The sequence below is a fragment of the Chiloscyllium plagiosum genome, chromosome 2 (assembly GCF_004010195.1).
Source record: "Chiloscyllium plagiosum isolate BGI_BamShark_2017 chromosome 2, ASM401019v2, whole genome shotgun sequence".
In the NCBI taxonomy this organism is placed as follows: Eukaryota; Metazoa; Chordata; class Chondrichthyes; order Orectolobiformes; family Hemiscylliidae; genus Chiloscyllium; species Chiloscyllium plagiosum.
In genome coordinates, this window is record NC_057711.1 from 128802455 (window position 1) to 128830420 (window position 27966).

The 27966-nt window shown below is 41.0% G+C and overlaps 1 long non-coding RNA gene across 1 annotated transcript; it reads right to left on the minus strand.

Moving 5' to 3' along the window:
- Positions 1-1962: 1962 nt before the first annotated feature.
- Positions 1963-26530, minus strand: LOC122539427. The gene is made up of 3 exons (XR_006309078.1): positions 26486-26530; positions 20062-20275; positions 1963-2033 (listed from the first exon to the last, which is right to left on the minus strand). It is a non-coding gene; the product is annotated as an uncharacterized LOC122539427 (long non-coding RNA).
- Positions 26531-27966: the final 1436 nt, after the last annotated feature.

The following is a 27966-nucleotide window of genomic DNA, read 5'->3' on the forward strand; positions in this document are numbered from 1 at the left end:
CTGTGGCCTATTGCCGAGACAATAGCGATACAGAGCACTGACTGTGGCCTATTGCCGAGACTATAGTGATACAGAGCACTGACTGTGGCCTATTGCCGAGACAATAGCGATACAGAGCACTGACTGTGGCCTATTGCCGAGACAATAGCGATACAGAGCACTGACTGTGGCCTATTGCCGAGACAATAGCGATACAGAGCACTGACTGTGGCCTATTGCCGAGACAATAGCGATACAGAGCACTGACTGTGGCCTATTGCCGAGACAATAGCGATACAGAGCACTGACTGTGGCCTATTGCCGAGACAATAGCGATACAGAGCACTGACTGTGGCCTATTGCCGAGACAATAGCGATACAGAGCACTGACTGTGGCCTATTGCCGAGACAATAGCGATACAGAGCACTGACTGTGGCCTATTGCCGAGACAATAGCGATACAGAGCACTGACTGTGGCCTATTGCCGAGACAATAGCGATACAGAGCACTGACTGTGGCCTATTGCCGAGACAATAGCGATACAGAGCACTGACTGTGGCCTATTGCCGAGACAATAGCGATACAGAGCACTGACTGTGGCCTATTGCCGAGACAATAGCGATACAGAGCACTGACTGTGGCCTATTGCCGAGACAATAGCGATACAGAGCACTGACTGTGGCCTATTGCCGAGACAATAGCGATACAGAGCACTGACTGTGGCCTATTGCCGAGACTATAGTGATACAGAGCACTGACTGTGGCCTATTGCCGAGACAATAGCGATACAGAGCACTGACTGTGGCCTATTGCCGAGACAATAGCGATACAGAGCACTGACTGTGGCCTATTGCCGAGACAATAGCGATACAGAGCACTGACTGTGGCCTATTGCCGAGACAATAGCGATACAGAGCACTGACTGTGGCCTATTGCCGAGACAATAGCGATACAGAGCACTGACTGTGGCCTATTGCCGAGACAATAGCGATACAGAGCACTGACTGTGGCCTATTGCCGAGACAATAGCGATACAGAGCACTGACTGTGGCCTATTGCCGAGACAATAGCGATACAGAGCACTGACTGTGGCCTATTGCCGAGACAATAGCGATACAGAGCACTGACTGTGGCCTATTGCCGAGACAATAGCGATACAGAGCACTGACTGTGGCCTATTGCCGAGACAATAGCGATACAGAGCACTGACTGTGGCCTATTGCCGAGACAATAGCGATACAGAGCACTGACTGTGGCCTATTGCCGAGACAATAGCGATACAGAGCACTGACTGTGGCCTATTGCCGAGACAATAGCGATACAGAGCACTGACTGTGGCCTATTGCCGAGACAATAGCGATACAGAGCACTGACTGTGGCCTATTGCCGAGACTATAGTGATACAGAGCACTGACTGTGGCCTATTGCCGAGACAATAGCGATACAGAGCACTGACTGTGGCCTATTGCCGAGACAATAGCGATACAGAGCACTGACTGTGGCCTATTGCCGAGACAATAGCGATACAGAGCACTGACTGTGGCCTATTGCCGAGACAATAGCGATACAGAGCACTGACTGTGGCCTATTGCCGAGACAATAGCGATACAGAGCACTGACTGTGGCCTATTGCCGAGACAATAGCGATACAGAGCACTGACTGTGGCCTATTGCCGAGACAATAGCGATACAGAGCACTGACTGTGGCCTATTGCCGAGACAATAGCGATACAGAGCACTGACTGTGGCCGCACACTTTCCTCATTCCTGAAGAAGGGCTTTTGCCCGAAACGTCGATTCTCCTCTTCCTTGGATGCTGCCTGACCTGCTGCGCTTTTCCAGCAACACATTTTCAGCTCTGATCTCCAGCATCTGCAGTCCTCACTTCCTTGTATGACATGACCATTTGGTTAAAGCAAATGCGTGTGTTTGCCACATCGTTACTGGCATTTGCTGGAGGTGTAATATTGATGTAGCTCAGTGCCGTACAGTAATGTGTCTTCTCTCTTTATTAATCTTGCTGGCAAAAATGACAAAGTACCTGGTTTTGTGTCTGTATTAAAGGACAAGGAAGACAAAAGGATTAGATTAGATTAGATTAGATTAGATTACTTACAGTGTGGAAACAGGCCCTTTGGCCCAACAAGTCCACACCGCCCCGCCGAAGCGCAACCCACCCGGAGGAAACCCACACAGACACGGGGAGAACGTGCAAACTCCACACAGTCAGTCGCCTGAGGCGGGAACCTCTAAGCTCTGAATGAGTTGGCAATGTGTGAAAAGGTAAGGCAACATAAGACAGAGATTCTGTAGAAGTTTTTGAAATTATTTTATAAAATATATTGATGCTGTACATTAAATTGCAAACTGTGTACTAATTGAATGTAAATGCCATTGACAATTAGATGATGAAAATGCCTGAATCTATTGATGATTTTCACAGGAGAAGATAGTGGTAAGGACATTAAGACATGATTAGAAATTATTGTCATTGGTGCAGGAGATTGGCATTTTTATTATATTTTACTTTTACAACAGAAATGAATTTGATAAATTAGTTTTAATGCCATTGTTGTTGTGTGACATGAATATTAAATTTATGGATTAACATGTATAAGATACATGCATACTTTATGCATAAATCTTAAAGCTCAATAACCTTGGATGTAGTGGTGAAAATGATTGATTACATGATGTGCTAAGAACAGCATTATGATAAAAACAAATCAGTGCAAAACAGTATTTATGAGTTTGATGGTACAAGATTTCTTAATGAACAGATGTGTCCATGTATCCATATGTAATGGATATCTATTGCTGATGAGTTGTCCAGTCTGATGAATGCAAGATTCTATAAACCAGAAAAGCAAAACTTTTGGTGACACTCCTTTCATTGGCTTAATTACAAATGCATTGACCCAATCCATTCCTTTATTGCAGTGTAACTAGTTGGCAATGAACTTGTGGTTTTCTTATGAGTGCTCTCTAATGGCCTACAGTTTTACAACAGAACCACAATGTTTTCACAGAATCTCCAGAGAGCAATTTTGTCCAAAATAAGTAGCTATAGCTAGTTGTATTCATTTAAGGAAGATTTATCCTTCGCTAAGGGAAACAGAAAAGTCATCGTGACATATATAATTCTAATGAAAACTTTGGGAAAGAAAATAATTTAAATTTATTGATAAAAATTATTGGATTCCCACAGACCATATTAATTTACAAAGCTTTAAATGGGTAAGCTTATGCATTTAAAAACTGCTTAAATGCGTCTTCATCCAGGTGAACTGTGCTATCAGTAGGCAGCTCCAATCTGGTGTGTTCGGAGTAGTATCTACCCATGCTTGTCATTATTGCTCTGTTCAATATCCCTGTCCATTCGATCCTAAGCACATACGACATAAAACATAGAACATAACAGTGCAATACAGGCCCTTCGGCCCTCAATGTTGCGCCGACCTGTGAAACCAATCTGAAGCCCATCTATCTTAAATCATTCCATTTTCATTCATATGTTTATCCAATGACCATTTAAATGCCCTTAAATTGCTGCCTGAATGATTTTGCCTGTCCTCGGATGCTGCCTGAATGATTTTGCCTGTCCTCGGATGCTGCCTGACTGATTTTGCCTGTCCTCGGATGCTGCCTGTCCTCAGATGCTGCCTGAATTGCTGTGCTCTTCCAGCACCACTGATCCAGAATTAAATTTGGGGAGTCTACTACTGTTGCAGGCAGAGCATTCCACGCCCCTACTACTCTCTGAGTAAAGAAACTACATCTGATATCTGTCGTATGTCTATTACCCCTCAATTTAAAGCTATGTCCCCTTGTGCTAATCATCATCATCGGCGGAAAAAGACTCACTGTCCACCGTATCTAATCCCCTGATTATCTTGTATGTGTCTATTAAGTCACCCCTTAACCTTCTTCTCACTAATGTAAACAGCCTCAACTCCCTCAGCCTTTTCTCATAAGACCTTCCCTCCATACCAGGCAACATCCCGGTAAATCTCCTCTGTACTCTATCCAAAGCTTCCACATCCTTCCAATAATGCGGTGACCAGAACTGTCTGCAATACTCCAAGTGCGGCCACACCAGAGTTTCAGAGTTTTGTACTCCAAAACTCAATCCCTCTACCAATAAAAGCTAACACACCATACACATTCTTAGCAACCCTATCAACCTGGGTGGCAATTTTCAGGGATCAATGTACCTGGACACCGAGATCTCTCTGCTCATCTACACTACCAAGAATCTTACCATTAGCCCAGTACTTTGCATTCTGGTTACTCCAACCAAAGTGAATCACCTCACACTTTTCCACAGTAAACTCCATTTGCAACCTCTCGGCCCAGCTCTGCAGCTTATCTAAGCCCGTCTGTAGACTGCAACATCCTTCTGCACTGTCCACAACTCCACCAACCTTAGTGTAATCCACAAGTTTACTAACCCATCCTTCAATGCCATCATCCAGGTCATTTATAAAAATGACAAACAGCAGTGGCCCAAAACAGATCCTTACTGTAAACCACTAGTAACTGAGCTCCAAGATGAACATTTCCCATCAACTACCACCCTCTGTCTTTTTTCAGCTAGTCACCTTCTGATCCAAACCACCAAATCACCCTCAATCCCATGCTTCCACATTTTGTGCAATAACCTACCATCAAACACTTACTGAAATCCAAATACACCACATCCACCTGTTTGGTCACCTTTTCAAAGAACCCATGCTTCCACATTTTGTGCAATAACCTACCATCAAACACTTACTGAAATCCAAATACACCACATCAACCACATCCACCTGTTTGGTCACCTTTTCAAAGAACTCAATAAGGTTTGTGAGGCATCACCTACACTTCACAAAACCATGTTGAACTATCCATAATCAAATTATTCCTTTCTAGATGCTTATAAATCCTATCTCTTTCCAACACTTTACCCACAACTGAAGTAAGACTTACTGGCCTATACTTACCGGGGTTGTCTCGATTCCCCTTCCTGAACCAGGGGTCATTTGCTATCTGCCAGTCTTCTGGCACTACTCCTGTAGACAATGATGACATAAAGATCAAAGCCAAAGAATCTGCAATCTCTTCCTTAGCTACGATTCTTGTTGGCCTGTCTACATACTGTGTCAGGAAACCCTTCTGCACACATTGGACAAAAAAACTGACCCATCTAAAGTACTCGAGCTATAGTATTTCCAGTCAATATTTGGAAAGTTAAAGACCCCCATAACAACTATCTTTATGTCGTTACTTTTGCTCCTATTCAGAATAATCTTTCCAATCCTATCCTCTACATCTCTGGAACTTTTCGGAGGCCTATATAAAACTCCCAACAGGGTGACCTCTCCTTTCCTGTTTCTAACCTCAGCCCATACTACCTCAGTAGACGAGCCCTCAAATGTCCTTTCTGCCACTGTAATACTGTCCTCGACTAACAATGCCACACCTCCCCCCTCTTTTATCACCTTCTCTGTTCTTACTTAAACATCTAAACCCTGGAGCCTGCAACAACCATTCCTGTCCCTGCTCTATCCATGTCTCCAAAATGGCCACAACATCAAATTGCCAGGTACCAATCCATGTTGTAAGTTCAACAACCCTATTCTGGATGCTCCTGCCATTGACAGATACACTTCAAACCACCTTCCTCCCTCCGGTACACTCTTGCAACCTTGAAACCATATTTATGACCTCACTACTCTCAATGTCCTGTACATTGGAGCTATAATCAGATTCCCCTCCTCCTGCTGAATTAGTTTAAACCCTCCCACAGAGCATTAGCAAATTTCACCCCCAGGATATTGGTACCCCTCTGGTTCAGGTATAGACTATCCTGTTTGTAGAGGTCCCACCTACCCCAGAATGAGCCCCAATCATCCAGGTATCTGAATCTCTCTCTCTCCTGCACCATTCCTATAGCACCATTTGTAACATTTGTTTGCAAGGCCACCAACAAAGCAAAGTATTTCATCGGATGATTGATGGAAAAAAATTAAACACTGAGCATTTGAAAAGGTTTTTAACAGAAGTACTTGTGTTATCATTATTTATACTCATGGCAAAGGACCACCTCTCCCACCCACTTGCTTGCAGCACTTTTTGAGAATTGCCCACCAAGTTTTTTGTTGAGTTTTGAGTGTAGACCTGTTATAATCTGGGATTTGATCCAGCATGGCACCTTCGACAGAACATTTACAATATGCATGTGTCAAGGACAAGAACAAACAAAGCTCTTCAACCAATCAGATTGACACACCTTACTGAGGCATGAAGTATTTGAATGAGGAAACATTAAGCAATGCATCTAAATCTGACTCAAATCAAATACATAAAAAGTAATAAAGATTGGGAAGAAAGACAAGATTGAGAGAGAAAGATAAAAGAGTGAGGCAGAAAATATAAACAAGAAGAATGGAACTTTATACATGATAACTAACCAGAAATGTGGTTTTGCAATAATTAACACTTACTACAATGTTAACAATTCACTCAGTCATTAATACCCAATTATTTTCTCACATATTAATAAGTAATCAGAGGGTTGCTTCAGCAACTTAATGCATGTGATTCAACACTAAACCTCCTGGCAGGATACAAGAACGTCAGCTATGAGCAGGTAAGCTGACTGCAACCACAACTTCTGGATTTCTTCATTTAACCATGCATTTGTGTATCTGTTCAGTAATAATGAGTGTTGATGCCTTCTCTTTTACACTCATTGCTAAACATGGACCAGATTATTTCTAGTGGTTGAAGGATTTAGAAGGAAGGAACATAGATTACTGTTCCAATCACATTAGATTCATTTAAGATGCGTCTGGACAGATGCATGAGTAGGTGGGAAGTAGAGGATACAGATGTTTAGGAATTGGGCAATAGGTTTAGACAGTACATTTGGATCGGCTCAGGCTTGGAGGGCCGAAGGGCCTGTTCCTGGGCTGTAAATTTTCTTTGTTCTTCTTTGTAGATCACCCATGTACATTGTAATACACTTTCTGACTGTTATCTCTCTTTGTTGCAGAACAGAGATTCAGAGAAATAGAGCGGAGAAGAGAACTAACAGGGCACAGGTGTACCTGCATTTCCTAGGTCAGTAGGAGGTCGCCAGTGACTGAGCTCACTATGCCCTGTGTAACCAAGAACATTCAGAATGGAGTTATACCTCCCCCTATGCAGCTTTTCAAATTCTATTTCACCCTCATCCTTCTATCAGGCATGAGGTGATTGGTGCAGATAATGTGACGATGAACCTCTGTTTTCAACCTCATCCCTTTCCTCACTTTGTCCCCTTTTGCTTTTTGTTTCCCCAAAACTCTACCTCCTGACCAGCCAGTATTGTTTCTTTTACAGGGTGGATCAAGATTAAATATCTAATGAAGAACCATAATAATTTGATCTGATACTTCTAAATTGTCACTCTCCCAGTGCCCTGGTGATTATTTTCAGCCAACCAGAATGGACGCCACCCTTGCTGAGCTTGTGTATCCAAAACTGGGCTTAAATGCTTGAGGCCATCCTCCATTGCTATCTGTAGACTCCTGTACAGAACCAGCAACCTTCTACCAGCCATAATCTAGCCATGGTTTAGCACTGCATAGCAACACAGCGATATAGCAAAAGGGTACATAAAGGTGAATAGTTCAATGTATTTATAGCTTTGTTGTTGGATAAAATTGTTTTGTACTTTCAACTCAATAACATTACCTCAGTTCATTAGTTGCTAAAATAATCAGTCCTTCCTTTTTTACCTCTACACTAACATTTTCCATTGAGTCATAGAATCATAAAGTCATACAACACAGAAACAAATCCTTCAGTCCAAGTCAAACGTTAACTCTGTTTCTCTCTCCACAGATGCTACCAGACCTCCACTTCTTGTTTTCTATGATAGCACTAATCACTGATCATTGACATCAATCTTCATATCTGTTCATCACACAGCATATCCACAAAGACTCTTACCAATTTTTGTAGATGCATCATAGAAAGCATTCTATCCAGTACATCACAGCTTGGTATAGCACCTGCTATGCCAAGGACTGCAAGAAACTATAGAGCCCAGTCCATCATGCAAGCTAATCTCCCAGCCATGGACTCCAGTGACACTTGTTGCTGCCTCTGAAAGGCAGCCAGCATAATCAGAGGCCCGTCCCACCCTAGTTATAATCTCTTCCAATCTCTTCCGTCATGCTGAAGATACATGAGCTTAAACACATGTACCAACCGACTCAAGAACAGCTTCTTCTCTGCTGTTATCAGACTTCTGAATGGACCTCTCAAATTTTAATATGTAATGTTGATCTTGCTCTTTGTGTGCCCTCCTTGTAGTTGTAACACTGTATTCTTCACTCTGTTCTACTACCCTAATGCGTCTGTACTGCACAACAACAACATTTTTCACTGTACCTAAGTACAAGTGACAATAATAAAACAAATCAAATCAAATCAAATCAAATCATCTTTCCACAGCCACATAGAATGTCCATGTTAGATCCCCTGTAAGTATGGCATGCTATCTGGGCCACGCCAAGAGGAGCTAGAAGTGACATTGCTGCCATTTTAGCCCTCCCAGGCTGATAACAGTACCATAAATATTTGTAGTCGGTGTCACTATTTTAAAAATGTGTAATTTCAATTCATTTCTCAGTGGATTAGGAATCTTTAATGGAATGATATACGTCTCAGTATTCGGGAATTATCAGTGCTCATTTTCAACTTCACCACCTGGACATTAGTGAATTACCAATGGATGAACTCTGCACCACAAAGACTGGTGGGCCCTAAAACACAGAGATCATACAACACACAGGCCCTACAATAAGCAGATAATAAAACAGCTGGATGATCTGTATTCCAGACCACCCTGGTTGAAGTTAAAAGTGATTCACTTCAAGTTTTGCATTTTTAAACATAGCTGCAGGACTTGAACAAAAAAAATCTACATGAAAGAATGTGCACAGATGTCACGAAGATAATATGCCTTTCTATACTCTCCCTTGTCTCCAAAATATATTCATTAAACAAAAAAAACTTGCAACATTGGACAGATGATTGGTGTAAGATTTTCAATCTTTGCTGGTATGCATTCAAGCATTCTGTAATCTATGTTCATTATTAATTATCACAGAATTTGATATCTCGTGGAAAAGGAAAAATATATAAAGAATGAAATAGAGCTAGGAATTGGAACCAATTTGATGGCCCCTTCTGGGAGCCAGCATTCAAATAGTGGTGTGAATGGTCTCACTCTCTGTTGCATGATTCAATGAATCAAGAATATTACTAAAAGTAGAAAGTTGCTTCCAAGGGTGAACCACATGACTCATCAGCTCAAGTGACTTGAATGCATTCTTCTTTACTCCATTTATCTTTCATATTTAACCCTTTAAAGCACATAACAGTCAATGAGCCCCTGTTGTGGGAAACATCATAAGATCAAAAACAGCTCAATTTGACAATGAATGATGGAGGTAAAAGGCATCAGACCACAAGAGTGAACCATAGAATCCCTACCAAATGGAAGCAGGCCATTCAGGCTATCAAGTTCACACTAACCCTCCAAAGAGCATCTCATCCAGACCTACTCCCTTACCTTATATTTCCCATGGCTGATCCACCTAGCCGAGGCACTATGGATAATTTAGCATGGCCAATCCACCTAACCTACACATTGTTGGACAGTGGGAAAAAACTGGGGCACCCAGAGGAAACCCATGCAGACATGGGGAGCACAACAAGCTCCACACAGACACCTGAGGCTGGAATCGAACCTGGGTCCCTGGCACTTTGAGAGCAAAAGTGAGGACTGCAGATGCTGGAAACCAGAGTTTAGATCAGAGTGGTGCTGGAAAAGCACAGCATGTCAGGCAGCAGGAAAATCGAATGTCCATTCCTGATGAAGGGCTTTTGCCCGAAACATCGATTTTCCTGCTCCTTGGATGCTGCCTGACATGCTGTACTTTTCCAGCACCACTCTAATCTAAACCCTGGCACTTTGAGGCTGCAGTGCTAGCCACTGTGCCTCTCTGAGTAAAGTATGATTTGTGGATAGAAAATTAGCTCAAAAGAGGAAACTGAACAGAATCATGAGTTTTTCATTTTCTACATGTAATCTAACCACACAGCAAGAATCCCATCCCCATGCTCAATTCATTAGAAATTGTACAGCAGCCCAATAATCTTTAGATTGGTAATTCCTGACTGATTTCCCTGTGCCTCTTCAGCCATTCTGCTCTGTTGTAACCGACCATTTGAGGTAGAAAATCTGTCTTTTGGATAATAACAATCACCTCTCATTTAACCTAATGAAGAATATTCAATCAACCTATATTATTCTACAAATTATGTACCAAATGATCTGTAGCTCCATCATGGACTGGTTCTATTCCTGTCATTCTGCAATTCCAGTCAAAAGTGCTCACATTACTGCATTTGTTCATGATACTGGTGCAGTAGTTAGCAGCAACATGGATGTCAAAAGTAACATGCAAACCAGTTAACAATTGTGTCAATTGAATTGAATTGAATTTATTGTCACATGAACCAAGGCATAGTGAAAAGCTTTGTCTTGCGAGCAATACAGGCAGATCACAGAGTTAAGTAGCATAGATAGTAAATAATAGGTAAACAGTGGCAAAAACAAGAATTTAAGAGATTATGAGTCCATTCAGTATTCTAACACCATTAAGGTAGAAACTGTTTTGAAACCAGCTAATGCGTGTGTTCAGGCTTCTGTACCTTCTCCCTGATGGTAGAGGTTTGAGAAAAACATTGCCAGGGTGGGATGGATCTTTGAGAATGCTGGCGGACTTTCCTTGATAGCGGGCCTGGTAGATGGATTCTATAGATGGGAGGTTGGCCTTTGTGGTTGTCTGGGCTGCGTTCGCACTCTCTGTAACCTTCTCCAATCTTGAATTCTGATTGTAAGAGTATTTTTACATCATGCCAATGTTTACATCAATGAATATACATGGAATAGCTTATAGTGCCACTCACTGCAGTTTATGTTGGGTATTACCAAGACTTCTTACTGGAATAGACTCACCATACACATCACTGCAACACACAAAAAAATCTGTATCCCATATGTGCAGCTATAAAATAGCCAACTTTCATACAAATTTAAGTTGATTGTACATTAGCAACAATAATGAACTGTTACCAGGTCAGCAGTCTAATTATTTCTTTCGAACATTAAGACATTTTTGTTCTTTATTAAAACAGAAACCTTATCTCTGAATATTTCTATCACCTATTGACTCTACGAACAAATCCAAGTAATAAGGCAACCTTAAATAACATTAGTTTCCCATTCAAATGTGATGAACCAAAGTGTTGTTTGCAAAATAATCTGCAGGTTGCAGGAATTATTCTGCGATTGATTTCATTCTTTGGCTCTGATTTGAATCAATTGAAGATTATTTTACTATTTCAAAGAAGAATACTCAGTAGGGAGCACCCTGTATAAATTTAAATATCCAAGTTTTTGTGACTTAATTAGAGATTTTCTCCACATGTTCACAACAGTTCTCGGAATATAGGAGCAGACGTCTGGAAAATCTGTCGGCTATATGTGAGAACAAATAAGGAAGTATTTAGCATGCATTTTGTTACATGTTGTAACCCAACATTATACCAAGGTGATGTAGATTTGGTTGAGCTTTCAAGGCCCAAGGTAGCAGACTTGGAGATGGAGAGGGGAGGAGAAGATCTTTCGGGAGCTATTCCCACCACCAGAGGCATTTCCTAGAAGTAAGTTAGAAAACAGATTGACTCTCATCTGATGGCAGCCTGGTGGCCAATTTGTATAATTCGGACCCCAGTGGGGGTGGTGGAGAAGGCTTGCCAGTGGTTTGGTCAGAGCAGCTCCTGCACTGGGTTTGGAGGCAACAACCTCCTTGGAGCTGGCCTCCTTGCAGAGGAGGGGCTACTGTCACAAAAGATTTAACCCATGGCCCGACAAGAGTTTTCAGCATCTCTCCAATTCAATGACCTTTCCAGTTGCAGGCAGTTATTAACTGACATTCAGGCTAGTGAGAGTGCCTTCATGTTGAGGAGCCTTCACAATTCCTAGTCTACATTAGCAGGGCTGACTCATCCCTGAAGGATTGCTAATACTCTTGAATCATGGGCCATTACATGGGGAGGTGATGGTCTAGTGGTATTATCAGAGACCCAGGTAATTTTCATATGACAACTTGTGGAACTTTTATTCAATCAATTGTAAAAAGAATAGAATTAAGAGTCGAACAATGAACATGAAACCATTACCGTTTGTCAGGAAAAATCTCTCTGGTTCACTAAATGCAGTTGTACAGGATGTTGGTGAGGCCATTTTTGGAACATTGTGTGCAGTTCTGGTCACCTGCTATCAGAAAGATATTATTAAGTTGGAGAGGGTGCAAATAAGATTTACAACAATGTTACTGGGATTGGAGGGTTTGAGTTATAAGAAGGGGCTGGATAGGCTGGGACTTTTTCACTGGATGGTAGGAGGCTGAGGAGGTGACTTTATAAAAGGGCACAGATAAGGTGAATAACAAAGGTCTTTTCCCTAGGGTTGGAGAGTTCAAAACTAGAGGGTATAATTTTCAGGTGAGAGGAAAAAGATTTAAAAGGTACCTGAGGGACAACGTTTTCAAACAGAGGATGGTTCATAGGTGGAATGAACTTCCAGAGGAAGTGATCGATGCAGGTACAGTCACAACATTTAAAAAACATTTGGACAGTTTCATGAATAGGAAAGGTTTAGAGTGATATTGGCCACGCTCAGGCAAATGGGACTATTGTAGTTTGGGAAATCTGGTTGGCATGGGCAAGTTAAACTAAAGGGTCTACTTCCGTGCTGTATAACTCTATGACTCAAATGCCCGTTTGGGAAGGAAATCTGCTATCCTTCTCTGTTATGGCCTACAAATGACTCCAGATCCATAGCAAAGCTGTTGATTCTTAACTACCTTCTGGGAAATTAGAAACGGGCAATAAATGCTAGCCTATCCGGCAAAGCCCATACCTGAATGAATAAAAAAAACTTTAGTAGAATGGTGAGCCCAAAATTGCTCACATTACAGCATTTGTTCGTGAATGTGGGGCAGTGGTTAGCAGCAAACTGGATATCAAAAGTAACATGGAGATCAGTTAACAACTGAGTGAAGTCCCCTTCACTTCTTATTGAAAGGGCAACTGACAGCATGCCAATGTTTCCATAGATGAATGTAATGTGAAGAGGAGGTGGCCCCAAAGCCTATCACTGAGCTTATCTCATTGTTGGCAACTGCAAATCCACATTTGGTCTAAAAGACAGAAAAATATTTTCCCTTGACATAAGGTATGGGTGAAGGTTGAACTGCTGTTAATGTTACTTCAAATTCAGTATGGACTTTAGCAAGACTCACCCATACCCTTTCATTCTTTGTCATTGAAAGTATACAAAAAAGAAATCACCATTCTAACTGTTACAACGTCCACCATGTCACAATTGCCCATTTTGTTCAACTTACATTATTTTGAAATTAAGTGTTAATGTGGTGCATTTAATATTCAGATTTATATCTCAATATTGAAATGATATTGTTAAACTATTACAACTGCCCTTGAGTATTGTGGTGCCATGCCTGGCCTATGGTGTGTTACTGAAAAATAACAACTCCACTCTGGGTATTCTCCAATACTCACTAAATTGAAAAGACAATAAAAGTGGAAAGCAAATTTTATTGTCTAGATATCAAAACAGAAAAAAATGAATTTATACAGCTTCTTTGGCATTTTGAAGAGAAAAGATAGACAAATTTTTCAAATAGAAATGTTTCTTCAGAACTAAAAATATATCTCCTGAAGCAAGAATCAAACTTGGCTGCAGCAGTAAAAACATCAAACTTTAACCATTTGACCAGCAGGGAAATTCATTCCTTGAATATTAGATTTGAAATTTTGTTTCCTTTCTATTGGTTTCTCTGCCTCCATGATCTACTATATCTGAACTGACTGGGAAAAATCTGATTTAAAATGTTTTTGGTTTATTTTGAATACAATCTTTAGTTTATGGATTATTAACCATTCTGCACATAATAGAACATAGAACATAGAAGAATACAGCGCAGTACAGGCCCTTCGGCCCTCGATGTTGCGCCGATCCAAGCCCACCTAACCTACACTAGCCCACTATCCTCCATATGCCTATCCAACGCCCGCTTAAATGCCCATAATGAGGGAGAGTCCACCACTGCTACTGGCAGGGCATTCCATGAACTCACAACTCGCTGAGTAAAGAACCTACCCCTAACATCTGTCCTATACCTACCAACCCTTAATTTAAAGCTATGCCCCCTTGTAATAGATGACTACTGCAGTGAATGGCTATCCATTCCTATCTAATTTCTACAGCAGTAACTGGTTATAACTGCAGTGAATGGCCATCCATTCCTATTAATTTCAGTAAAAATCAGAATTAAAAGCGATGGCAAAGCCACAAACTGAAAACAATGTCATCGCCATTTGATGGTAAGAAAATATTAAAATATTAAATGACCCTCTCTGGTGGAACTCACTGCCTCCTGGAGTAGTTGTGGTGAATAAGGGAAACAGCAAAAATGCATAAACAGGAGAGAAGATAAGCCTGGGACAGAAAAATAAATGCAAGGAGAGAATGATAGGGTGAGAGGAAATAAGTTGAATAGAAACACATGAGACAGAATCATGAGCCAAATAGTAAGCTCTGTGTGAATTGCACGTAGTGCACCTTCAATACGTATCTTCTCCAGTTTTGGATGGATTATCCTTTGTTGGAACTCATGCAGGAGCGTTTCCGTTACCTCATCTCAGTCTTGCTTCATCTTCTCCCGATTATGGTCAAGCAAAGTTTTTTGTTATATTCACTTGTACATCACGTGGTGGCTCAGTGGTTAGCACTGCTACCTCATAGTGCCAGGGACCCAGGTTTGTTTCCAGCCTCAGGTGTGGAGTTTGCATGTTCTCCCCATGTCTGAGTGGGTTACCTCTGGGTGCTTCAGTTTCTTCCCACAATGTGTTGGTTAGTTGGATTGGCTGGGAATCTACAGGGATAGGTCTAGGTGGGATGCTGTTTGGAGGGTCCGTGTGAACTCAATAGGATTCTATGACACGGGTGTCGCTGGCTGGCGAGCATTTGTTGCTGTTCGCTTGTAATCAACAGGCATCCCTTAATCCCTTCTTGAAATTGGACAGTCAAATATCAGCAAGTTATTTGAAAATGATAGTGGGAGGGCTAACTCTGATCAAGTGCAGCTTTGTCCTTTTGTGGTTTTCAGACACAGTCAGAGTCTGGTTGGAGTGACTGGAAAGTAAAGCGATACAGTGTTTATAATGGACCCTCACTCAGATTCTGTCACTTTCACCTCAGGGGGTTATTGTAAAGTTATTGCCAAAGATTTTTTTTTTTTTTTCGGGTTGTGAAATGTTATTTTATTACTTTCTCGATTTATTATCTGCATCTGAAGTGACAAAACTCTCATTGCCATTCAGATTTTGATTTAGAAAGACGCTCTGAAAGTGTTGTTCAGGAATTATCATAGATGAACAAATGATCGTACAAACTCAGAGTTAACATATGCCTTTCAGCTCCTTAAGTCCGTTCCACCTTTCAGCAAGATCATGGCAAATATGACTGTGGACTTTAACCCTACGATTTTGCCTAACCCCAGTAACTGCTGACTGCCTGACTGTTAGTAAATAATCTCTCTACCTCCGCCTTAAAAATCAAGGTCTTTTCCTTGGGGTGGGGGAGTCCAAAACTAGAGGGGCATAAGTTTAAGGCAAGAACAGAAAGATTTAAAAAGGATTATAGGGGCAATGTTTTCACACAGAAGGTGGTGCGTGTATGGAATGAGCTGCCAGAGGAAGTGGTGGAGGCTGGTATAATTACAACATTTAAAGGGCATCTGGATGGGTATCTGAATAGGAAGGGTTTGGAGGGGTATGGGCCAAATGCTGGCAAATGTGACAGGATTAGTTTAGGATATCTGGTTAGCATGGATGGGTTGTTTCTGTGCTGTACATCTCTATGTCTCTGTGACTTTATAATAATATGTAATATCAGACATTGTTTCACATTTTGACTATCAACTAACCTTTATTCAACAACAGACAAATGAAAAATAACAGTAAAGTTTGCACATAAATGTCTACTATTGAAATATTACGTAGTAACTCAAGCAAACATTAACAAATGTGCACAAACTTTACCATAATTAACTATTCTTTCTAATTTACATTAAACGTTGTGCAACCTCTTTCTCCAAGGTTCCTTATAAGCACTCAAGCTATAGTGACCTCAGAGTTCAAACTACAGTTCATTCTTTTTCTGAGCTGAACAATTCAACTTAATTAAGTTCCCCAAAACTATTGCCAAATCCCTTAGATTTACATCATTGATGACAGTTCAATTCAAAACTGAACTATCAGTCAAACTTAACATTACATGGTTTATGTTTAAATTACTGATGTTTGTCTGAGTCTAGCCACTATGGGGCAACCATGCCAACCTTGAAACTTTGGCTGCATTAAATTCAGTGAGCTTTCAAAATACTAAAGGCCTAAACTCCAGGGCCCCATAGCAGCAAATCCTAACTGAAAACTGAAATTGTGATGGAAATTGGAATGCCAAGTTTCGATCCATTATTGAAATACTCTGTTTTGGGTGCTGGGTGTCTGCACCTTTCTCCCACCATTCCAAATCATTTCAGCAGTAGTTTTGGAGAATTCCTGGGGGTACTTTGTGGTTAGGCAGATAATTTGTCCTGTTCAGGTCTCAAAACAGCCAGAGATCCCACACCGACTGAAAGAAAATGGAGCCTTCGTTCTGCATTTTGTTAAAGAGAGATTCACTGCAGAGACAGCTTTTCAAAACAGACCCTCCATTCCCTGTACAAACTTGGGATTATTTTTAATTCCATTTAGCTGAAGGCAAGGGCAGCTGGCTGCAGAGTGCTGTTTAGATTATTTACTCATGGAAACCGTGGAATCCTCTCTCCTGCCTCAACATTCTGGTCTGCCCAATCCAAATATTAAAATAACTCTATCCGCAGGATTTGTGGGTTCAGCTTCTGGGAAATGGAGCTTTAAATAGTGGAGTACTTGATGCAATAGAGTGCAGTAGAATGGGGCATATTAACACTAATTTCTAAGGATCATGACTCCCATCTGAACTCTCAGGATGAGAGAAGATAGATTTAAAAAGGACATGAGGGGCAAACTCCTTACACAGAGTGTGGTCTGTGTGTGGAATGAACTTACATAGGAAGTGGTGGACATGGGTACAGTTACAATATTTGAAAGGTATTTGGATAAACATTTCAGAATGTCCTGCACCAACACATGTGCAACAGAACCGCTCACCCAAAATACAAAACCGCTGACACTTACTCCTATTCTCTCACTCCTTTTGCACAAACTGTCTACGATCATCCAACCCTGTTGGTTCCATCAGTTTTCCTGCATCTTACCCTTTGATTTAACCATTCGGTGAATCTGCTGATGCTCATCCCGTCATTACTCATCTTTTCACTTTACACTCCACTCATTCTCTCAAGCAGCCCAAAACAAGCGGACAGGAGCACAGAGACCCGTCACCACCTTCTTGAAGATTTAGATTCTCTCTGCTCTAAACTACCATCCGACTGCTTCGCCAAAAGAGGTTTTGTTTTCTTTCAAAATTCACTTTTTGATTTTAAAAGAAGAATTCAGAATACAATGAAGACCTATCTTTTTCTGTGTTAGAATGTTCTATTATTATGGATATTACTTGCTTTTTTTAAAATTAGGGCTGGGCTCTTTGGAATGGAGGAATGGATGTTCATTCACAAGTACACATCTAGATTATAATGACCATGAATTCCAAAACATTCATTTTATTGGGTGTAAGTGTCTGAGGGATGTATACCCAAACTCCCACTATATAATACAGGCAGGAGCCATTCCTTGTCAAGAGTGTAAAGTTAAGACGATACAGCATTTTATTAACCAGCATCTCTGGGACCAGGAATGTGCTGCTTGATCAAACATTCCGGTTGATGAAGTGGTCCATATAATCAATGCAAAAACACACACTCAGTCATAGAAATGTAATGCGGAGAGTATACACACACTCCGTCATAGAAATATAATGTAGGGAGTATACATGTCACCGTTACAATTTATTTACAACATCTCATAATAATAATGCAACTTTGCCTTAAATAAAACTTACTGACAGAGAGCCTTCCCACTGTCATACTGAACTGACTGCTTGGTCAGCGCAGTAGATCACGGTATTTGAGATATTGACTCCAAATTGAATGAACTTTTGATATTTCATGTGGCTTTTCAAGTATATTTACACAGAGGTAAATAAAGTTTAAAAACTATTATCCAATTGCTTCAGTTGCTATCCTTTGCACCATCACCTGATCACATTTCCCTTCACATGCAATTCAACTCCACCAGTCTATGTGATGAACCACACAGTAGATGTTTCCATTGCGTTCCATATCAAGTAGCTCACATGTAAACTTTGCCTGAATGTGAATGCTGCACTGTCTGGGTGGATCGATTGATGGAATTGTATCTTTGAACCTTCCTCTGGCATAAGAGGACAGAAGAATAGTGAACTTTGTGACGTTTGAGATATATAACTTCTGCTGGTTCATCAAGTGTGACAGTGTGAACAAAAGTTTGCTCTATCAGCTGTGCTTTCATGATGACAGATCGCTGGTATTTTGTCTTACATTTAATGCAACAATACGTAGTATTCCATTAAGAGAAATGCTCATGCTGTCATCATTACTTCACAGCATGTGACCTGAAGAAGCTAAGGTCCCAGTCATTATGATAACTGATCACTTGAAGCATGAACATGCCAGATGCATAATCTTCTACTATAACCAATTAGTCTAATACTCACCTTGACACTGAGTTTGTAAATGCAATAATTGTATGTAAAGCCAGCTGTAACAAATTGTCTGATCTACCAATACCAAGTTCCGAAGGACAACATAAATGCTGCCACATCAGGCTTTTTATTGTTTTGCTTTTAATTTTGTTTATAGTTTCCCTTATCTATTGTTACAATTTTCCTTGAACATTTTGTGCTTATTTTGCTCTCTGCTGCCTGGCTTTGTTACAATTCTTTCATTATTTGCAGAGAGCTAGGTCACACTAGCCTCCACCAGACATTCCTGTTGGACTACCCTTAAGACAACAAACTAGCTCGAACCAGGGCCACATCTTCCAGATATTGCCCAAATTTGTAGTTCTCCAGTAGTTCACATTATTCCATGAGCTGATAGAGTTATAGAGTCATAGAATCCGACAGCACAGAGACAGATCCTTTGACCTAAACTGGTCCATGCTGACCAGGATGTCCATCCATGCTAACCCCATTTCCCTGCACTTAGCCCACATCATTCTAATCCTTTCCCATCCATGTGCTTTTTAAATAACTTTTTAATGTTGTTAATGTACCCGCCTCAACCACTAATTCCATATGCGTACCACCTTCTGTGTAAAAAAAGGTGCCCTTCAAGGTCCCTTTTATTCTTTCTCCTGCTGTAAACAAGTCCCTTTATAATGAGTGATTAGTGGGTGAAAGTGCCAAAAATGTTCTTCTTTCAATTTTACCACTACAAACAATATCATCAGCACAGTCTCTGTTTTTGTGTCTATTTCTGTAATTTGGTCCCTACGGTGCTGGAACAGATCTTGACAGACCGTTAGGTCAACAGGTGCTCTCTTGCAAATGAGCTTCTGAAGATGGCACCTTCTTGAGATTCAAAACCAGAAATTGCTGCAAAGGCTCAACAGATCTAGCAGTCACCCAACCCAAAACATAGATGCTGCCAGACCTGCTGAGATTTTTCCAGCAACTTCTGTTGTTGTTTTGCATTTTACAGCATCTGCAGTTCATTCAGAATTCCTAAGATTCCCAGGCTAAGTGTCCCTGAACCTTGGAGAAGAACTTAGCTGTTGTAAACTTGTGATTCAGTTCCTCTTGTGCTGAAATCTTGTGTGGTTACCTGTTTAGGGAAAGCTTTAGATACCATCTTTTGCACCATTACCTGATCACACTTCCCTTCACATGCAATTCAACTCCACCAGTCTGTGATGAACCACACAGTAGATGCTGCCAATGTGTTCCATATCAAGTAGCTCACATGTAAACTTTCCTTGAATGTGAATGCTGCACTTTCTGGGTGGATCGATTGATGGAATTGTATCTTTGAACCTTCCTCTGGCATCAAATCTGTCCAGGTCTCATTATTTTTTTAAATCCTGAAATGATATAACGCAAGTATTTTTAGTCTCTTCTATCACAATAGGAACTTTGGTGATCTCACAGACAGACAATGTTGGGAGCTGTTATGGCATAGGGTAAATCCCTCCCCCCAGCTAATTTAAACTTGCACAGAAAAGATCTATGCTGTACAGCAATCTGAAAATTCGAGAGGTCAAGAGCTATCCCAAAGGTCACTATTTAAAGTTAAAATTAACAACTTTATTTCTTAAAGTATAACAGAGAATCATTAACTAGCAACTATTTACAACTCCTTCCTCTAACCTATCTTTTACTTTCCTATGATACTAGTCTGGTAAAACGATTACGATTGATCAAAAATTCAAATGTCAAAACCAGCCAGCGATCAAATCTTGTTTTTATGTCTTCCTCTGTAGAGTTGCTCTCCGGGTCAGTGTTGATGTTTTTTTCTCCGTGCAAACCCCTTATCTAGACAGGTACCTCTCAGAGTTCTGACTCGCAGCCAATTATTGTTGGTCTTTTGGCAGTTCTCTCTCAACTGTTCAGGTTTCCCCAGTCTTATATCCCCAAAGCATCAGATTGTGTCATTGAATTTAGTATATTGACAATAAAAAAGCCAAACTGGATTGGAATTTGGTATTTTTGGGGTATATTTCAAATTGATTGGCTGAATTTATTTGTTTTATCATCTCCAGGCAACCCAGCTAATCTAGCTTTTGACCAAGTGTTACATTAGATTAGATTACAGTGTGGAAACAGGCCCTTCGGCTCAACAAGTTGCTCTCCGGGTCAGTGTTGATGTTTTTTTCTCCGTGCAAACCCCTTATCTAGACAGGTACCTCTCAGAGTTCTGACTCGCAGCCAATTATTGTTGGTCTTTTGGCAGTTCTCTCTCAACTGTTCAGATTTCCCCAGTCTTATATCCCCAAAGCATCAGATTGTGTCATTGGCTTTTTTATTGTCAATATACTAAATTCAAACTGGATTGGAATTTGGTATTTTTGGGGTATATTTCAAGTTGATTGGCTGAATTTATTTGTTTTATCATCTCCAGGCAACCCAGCTAATCTAGCTTTTGACCAAGTGTTACATTGTTACCTTATTGATAACACTTGGTGCTGTGTCAGAGAGTTCTGATAGCTTTTAACTCTCTTAAAAAGGTACAGTATTACCATATCTTCATTACACCTCCCCCTTAAGAAAAAATGTACCATCGTAATTATAAGATGGCTTCATTTTTTTCTATTCTTTAAACACATTACCTGAACATACAGATAACTTTATGGTCTTGTCTTGAAAGCGTTCTAAGAGTGCAAGTGGATTGTGATCCGTGTACACAACCATCTCTGACACATTGTAGTGTGTATGTCACGACCAATGTTGTCAGGCCAGTACCAAACCCAATCGTTTCCTTTTCAATTATGGAGTATTTCCTCTGGTGGATGTTGATCTTCTTTGAAAAAAGTCACCACCTGGCAGTTCAATCCCATCCTCATCTTCCTGTCAGGGTACAGCTCCAACTCCAATGTCACTAGCATCGAGGGCAACTTTGAAAGGTTTTGAAAAGTTTGGTGTAGCTAAAACTGGTTTAGTGGTTAATATTAATTTCAAATGGTCGAATGTCTCCTGGCATGGTCAGTCCACTGAAACTTGGTGTTCTTCTTCAGTAAGTCAGTTAACAGTACAACTACACTGCTGAAGTTTGGAGCAAACTTCAAATAGAATCCACTGAGTCCTAAGAATTGAAGCACCTCTTTCTTCGAGGTTGGTCATGGAAACTTCTTGATGACCTTCGCCTTTGCCTTCCGTGGGGTTAACCTTCCATTACCGATGTTATGTCCCAAGAACATGACCTCTGTTTTCGCGGATTCAGTTTTATTTAGATTTATTACCAGTTTTGCTTCTCAGTCATCAAAGAGCTCTGCCAACTGTACCATGTGATCTTTCCAGGGCTTACTAAAGATTACTACATCATCTAAATAGACTGCACAGTTTGTTAACCCAGCCACAACTCTGTTCATGAGTCTTTGGAATATGGTGGGTGCGTTCTTCATTTCAACGGGCATCACTTGAAACTGATATAGCCCATTTTAGGTTACAAACACAGAAATTTCTTTTACCTTTTCTGATAAAGGTACCTGCCAGTAACCACACATTAAGTCCAACTTGGTGATGTAACCGGCTTGTCCAACTTCCTTGATATAGCCAATTCCTAGATTGGAGGACTGTGAGTCCTATTCTGTAATGGTCTTGACCTTCCAATAATCCATGAGGAATTGTTGAGTCCCATCCGGTTTGGGAACTAAAACAATTGGTGAACTCCACTCGCTCTGGCTTGGTTCAACGATGTCCTCGTCGAGCATGGCCTCCATCTACATCTGGATTTGTCTGGCTTTGAAAGGATTAAACTGACAGGGGTATTGTTTTGTTGGAGCAATATTTGCTAAGTCTACATCATGTACAATAGCATTCATCCTCCCCATCTGATTCTTACATATGTCCTTATACAGCAGCAACAAATCCTTCAACTGCAGTCCATGCTCCTGAGCTTACTAACCTATCCAACTCCTCAAGGACTTCTTCATTTTTTAATCTATTTTGAGGCACCTCAAAATCCACATCATCTCGATTTGATTCCTCACTCTGCAGGGCAGTAACTGACTTGTTTCTCTAGTTCATTCTCTAGTGTAATAAGGTTTCAACATAGAAAATAAAATATAGAAAAGTACAGCACAGTACAGGCCTTAGGCCCACGATGTTGTGTCGAGGATTAATCCTAATATAAAATAAAATAACCTAACCTACACTCCTCAATTCACTGCTATCCATGTGCATGTCCAGCAGTCGCTTAAGTGTCCCTAATGACTCTGCTTCCAATACTACCGCTGACAACATATTCCACACGTTCACAACTCTATACATAAAGAATCTACCTCTGACGTCTCATCTATATCTTCTTGCTAACACCTTAAAACCATGACCCCTTGTGCCAGTTAATGTTGCCCTGGGGAAAAGCCTCTGGCTATTGACTCTATCCATGCCCCTCATTACCCTGTATACTTCAATCAGGTCACCTCTCTTCCTCCTTCTCTCCAGAGAGAAAAGTCTGAGTTCTGTCAACCTCTCTTCGTAAGACAAGCCCTCCAGTCAGGCAGCATCCTGGTAAACCTCCTTTGCACCCTCTCCAAAACCTCCACATCTTTCTTACAATAGGGTGATCAGAACTGGACACAATATTCCAAGTGTGGTCTCACCAGGGTTTTGTAGAGCTGCATCAAAACCTCGCGGCTCTTAAACTCGATCCCCCTTTAATGAAAGCCAAAACACCGTATGCTTTTTTAACAACCCTATCCACTTGGGTGGCAACTTTGAGGTTATCTATGCACTTGAACACCAAGATCCTGCTGTTCCATCTACATCTACAAAACCTGCTTGGAAATGTAGAGGAGATTGATATGAAATATTTACCAATAACTTGACTGCTCAGTGATGCCAGATCACATTGCAAGGACAGCACATATTTTATTTGGAAATATAAACTGGAAATTAGAAGTCGGATTCTAAGCTTTATTTCTTGTAACGTGAAGGAAAGAAATGAACAAGATGGTCATTTAATGGTTACACAAGGAGTATCTAGTTTTACTAGTGACTGGACTTTGATCCTTGTGGGTCATGCTTGCCCAGGTGTCTTTGGGAAAATAGAAGCTGCCTAGCAACAGGATTTGGATTGGTTGTAAGTGGTGGTTTGTCACCAAATGAAGAGAAAAGTGAGACCAATTGTGACAAAAACCTTCAAACCTACCAGGTAAAGAAATAGATGTGTTTTCCTTTTTATTAGAAAAGAAATAACACAAAAACTTTACAAAATGAAAGAAAACTTCCAATTCAAGCCAAGACTTAAGCCGAACTGACTGCTGCCCAAATTGACAATAACATGACATCATTGCCAAAAAAAACTTCAAAATAAAAGCACCATGAGGAAGTCCTTTGTTCAGAGACACCTGCAAAATTTGTGCTTCCTTGCGTCTCAGCAATCTCAGATGCATTCAATATCTGGGCCTGATGCTTCCTCTACCTGGAGCGCTGCCAGTCTCTTTATCATCTCTTTGTTATCTATCAGTATACAGTACTGCTCTGTTTTCAACTGGGCTACTGTCACCATCTTTTAGTTTGGCAAAGACCAAAGTAAAATCCTTATTTGATTCCTCTCTGTAGCCTTTTTGTGAGCTTGCAGCCTTTGTTTAATCGCTGAGGGTAATGTAGTAATGAGCCACGCAAGCAGGACAATTGTCCAAAATACCACAACTGCAACAGAATGGGACATTTCAGCAAATTGTGAAAAATTACTGTACAAAATATGGGAATGAATGGAGGAAGTCTATGAAACCAAAGCAGATTCAAGAAGTGGAAATGCCACAAATGTTTAAGGGAAGTTAGTGCGTGCACCGTTTAAACTTGGTAAATTCGGTGAAGATCTGAGTGTCATTGAACGAGCTTAAATGGTTTATGAAGATTAAATTGTAGCCATCCTGAAATGAAAACACAGGGACCTGAGGAAGTTGAGTGTAAAAATTAAGTGCGCAAAGTTCAAGTACACAGGCAGAGAAATCAAAAAATGTCTATGTTATTCAGAATCAATAATGTTCTCTATTAAGCAGGAATGCATGTTTAAAGCTGAAATTAATTTGCAAGGTCAATGAGATTGCAGATGGAGACAAAGGAAATAAAGTTCAAAGTAATTCTCCAAGATTTTTTACGGGTTTGGAGAAATTGAAGACAGTTCCACATTACCCCTGGGATAAATCCAAGCCCATAGACTGGTAACCACCAAGGAAAGTGCCACACCCACAATTGGATAACATTAAAGAAGAAATAAATTATATGTTTAGACGAGGAATAATTTCACCAATTAAAGTGCCAATGAGATGATGTTCTGGAATGTACCTAACACAATTAAATAAAGCCGTGGAACAGGACATTCACCCAACATGTGTGAATGAAAGTTTAGCAGAACTAGCTAACAGTACCATATCCACAACTAGATGCTAACAGTACATTCTGTCATTCTCCAGAAAGCTTACCTTTATTACACCTTTTGAGCATTATTGCTTTAACTAGTTTCCAAATTCAGAAACAACCTGCCTCAGAAATTTTCAAACATTTTGGAAGACATTTTAGCAAGGATGTTGTGAAATGCGAGAGGGTTCAGAAAAGATTTACAAGGATGCCAGGATTGGAGAAGCTGAATAGGTTGGGGCTATTTTCCCTGGAGTATTGGAGGCTGTGGGGCAACCTATAGAGGTTTAGAAAATCATGAGGGATATGGATAGGGTAAATTGGCCTGGTCTGGCACAAATACAACATTTAAAAGGCATTTAGTTGGGTATATGAATGGGAAGGGTTTAGAGGGATATGGGCCAAATGCTGGCAAGGAGGATTAGACTTATCTAGGATATCTGGTCGGCATGGATGAGTTGGACTGAAGGGTCTATTTCCATGCTGTACATCCCTACGACTCTATGCTGTTGGTGGAGTAATTGACCTCATACTAATACATGGATACACAAAGGAAGAAGATGGCCAAAGAGTTAGCATCAAAAGTACTTGAAAACTCATGTCTAACATTGAATGAGAAATACAAGTTTGCACAACCAAAAACAAAATGTCTTAGGCACAATCTATTGGCCTCATAGTAGACTCCCATAAAACCCAGGCCATTAGGGATTTCTACCAGCAAGAAACATCATTCAGCTTCAAAAATTCCTTCGGATAGTAAAGCAGGTGATAAAGTTGTTTCCTAACTTAAAGTTAGTGAGCCTTTGAGACAGCTTTTAGAATAAAGTAAAGGAGCGCAGTTTGCTGGGCTGCTGGCTTACAAATACAGTGTGTCACCAACAACATGGATTCAATTCCCACACTTGCTGAGATTACCATGAGGGATACTCCCCTCCCCTCCCCTGAGGTGTGGTGACCCTCAGGTTAATCCGGCATCCGTGGGAGAGCAGCCTGATGGTGTAGTAAAACTATAGTGGTTTTCTTACAACAGGGTCAAAGAAATGGTGTTGAGAAATGAACCAGGAAAGAGCATTTGACAAAATCAAATTATTCTTGCTTACATCAGCAATCCAAGTACCTTCTTATCCACACTAACTGACCAAAATAGCAGCAGACACACTGTAGAAAAATGCAAAGTACAGAGCAATTTACTCTGATTCTAGATCACTTACCAAGACCAAACAGTGATATGAAATGGTTGAAAAGGAGGGGACAGCATGGGCATGTGAAGACATTATGTAACAGGTCGACAGTTTAAATAGAAACAGCTGATAAACTTTTCCTAAGTACAAATGATTTGCCGAATTACTGAAGTTGGAAGGTGCAGGTGGAGGTCAGTCTGCCCATCACACCTGTAAACACTCCTTCAATTAAGAGTCATTCCAACAAAGCCAATCTCTGCTTTGTCCTCATATCTTTGCACATTATTTTCATCCAGATAATGGTCCACTGCCTCAGTTGAAATAGCTACAAAACCCTCCATCATTCAAAGTTTCACATTTAGATCAATGAGGCATAGCTCACACACTCACTGTCTGCTGGATAGATATCAGACATTAGTAGTCTCACTGTCAAGAAAACCAGTAAATGTGGCAGGGAAAACAGACTTAGACTTCATTTTGCTCCTGTAACATCTACCTGACTGACATCGTACAATAAACTACATCTCGTTCAAGGCAAGAGCCTTTTCACTTTGAGACTCAGTTGAGACAACAGTACATGCCAGTGACTAGCTGCCAGTGGTTGGTGTTGCAAACCCAAATTTGACAGTGTCCACCTAGAAACCATCTGAAGATAAAACCTGCTTCCTCTGCAGTCTGCTTTGCACAATACACAACAGATGCTCACCTAACTGCCACGTACTTCAGTTCTTCTCTAGATTGTAACAGGCAACAGAGTCACATCTTTAGGCAGCCAATAGCAGCTCTGTTGTGGCTCAGGCCAACCTATGGCGGCACGGTGGCCCAGTGGTTAGCACTGCAGCCTCGCAGCGCCAGAGACCCGGGTTCAATTCCCAACTCAGGCGACTGACTGTGTGGAGTTTGCACATTCTCCCTGTGTCTGCGTGGGTTTCCTCCGGGTGCTCCGGTTTCCTCCCACAGTCCAAAGATGTGCAGGTCAGGTGAATTGGCCATACTAAATTGCCCGTAGTGTTAGGTAAGGGGTAAATGTAGGGGTATGGGTGGGTTGCGCTTCGGCAGGTCGGTGTGGACTTGTTGGGCCGAAGGGCCTGTTTCCACACTGTAATGTAATCTAATCTAATCTAATAAAATGTTCATTGGCTGCAGTATGAGGCATTCCTCACCAGTGTCAGCAGGCTTTCAGTGGGTAGCTCTTGTTTCTAAGAATCCATCCTGATGGTGTATGGAGGCCTAGAGCAACTAGAGTATCAGAGGGTGGTGAAGCATTTAACCACAGGGACTGCGTCTGGGAAATGGCATACACCTGCTGGATACACTTTCAGTGCTTGTAGGCTTGTTGAACATTGAGTAGGTAGAATGCCTTCGTGTTTAGGAAGGACAGTCCTGGTCACAGAGACCATTGATGACCACATGCATGCAGTCAGGCACAACACGCACTTTGAGGAATCCAGTGATGGCCCTAAACTGATGGGAGTTCTCTGCTTAGCAACCAGAGAATGGTTGGTAGTGCA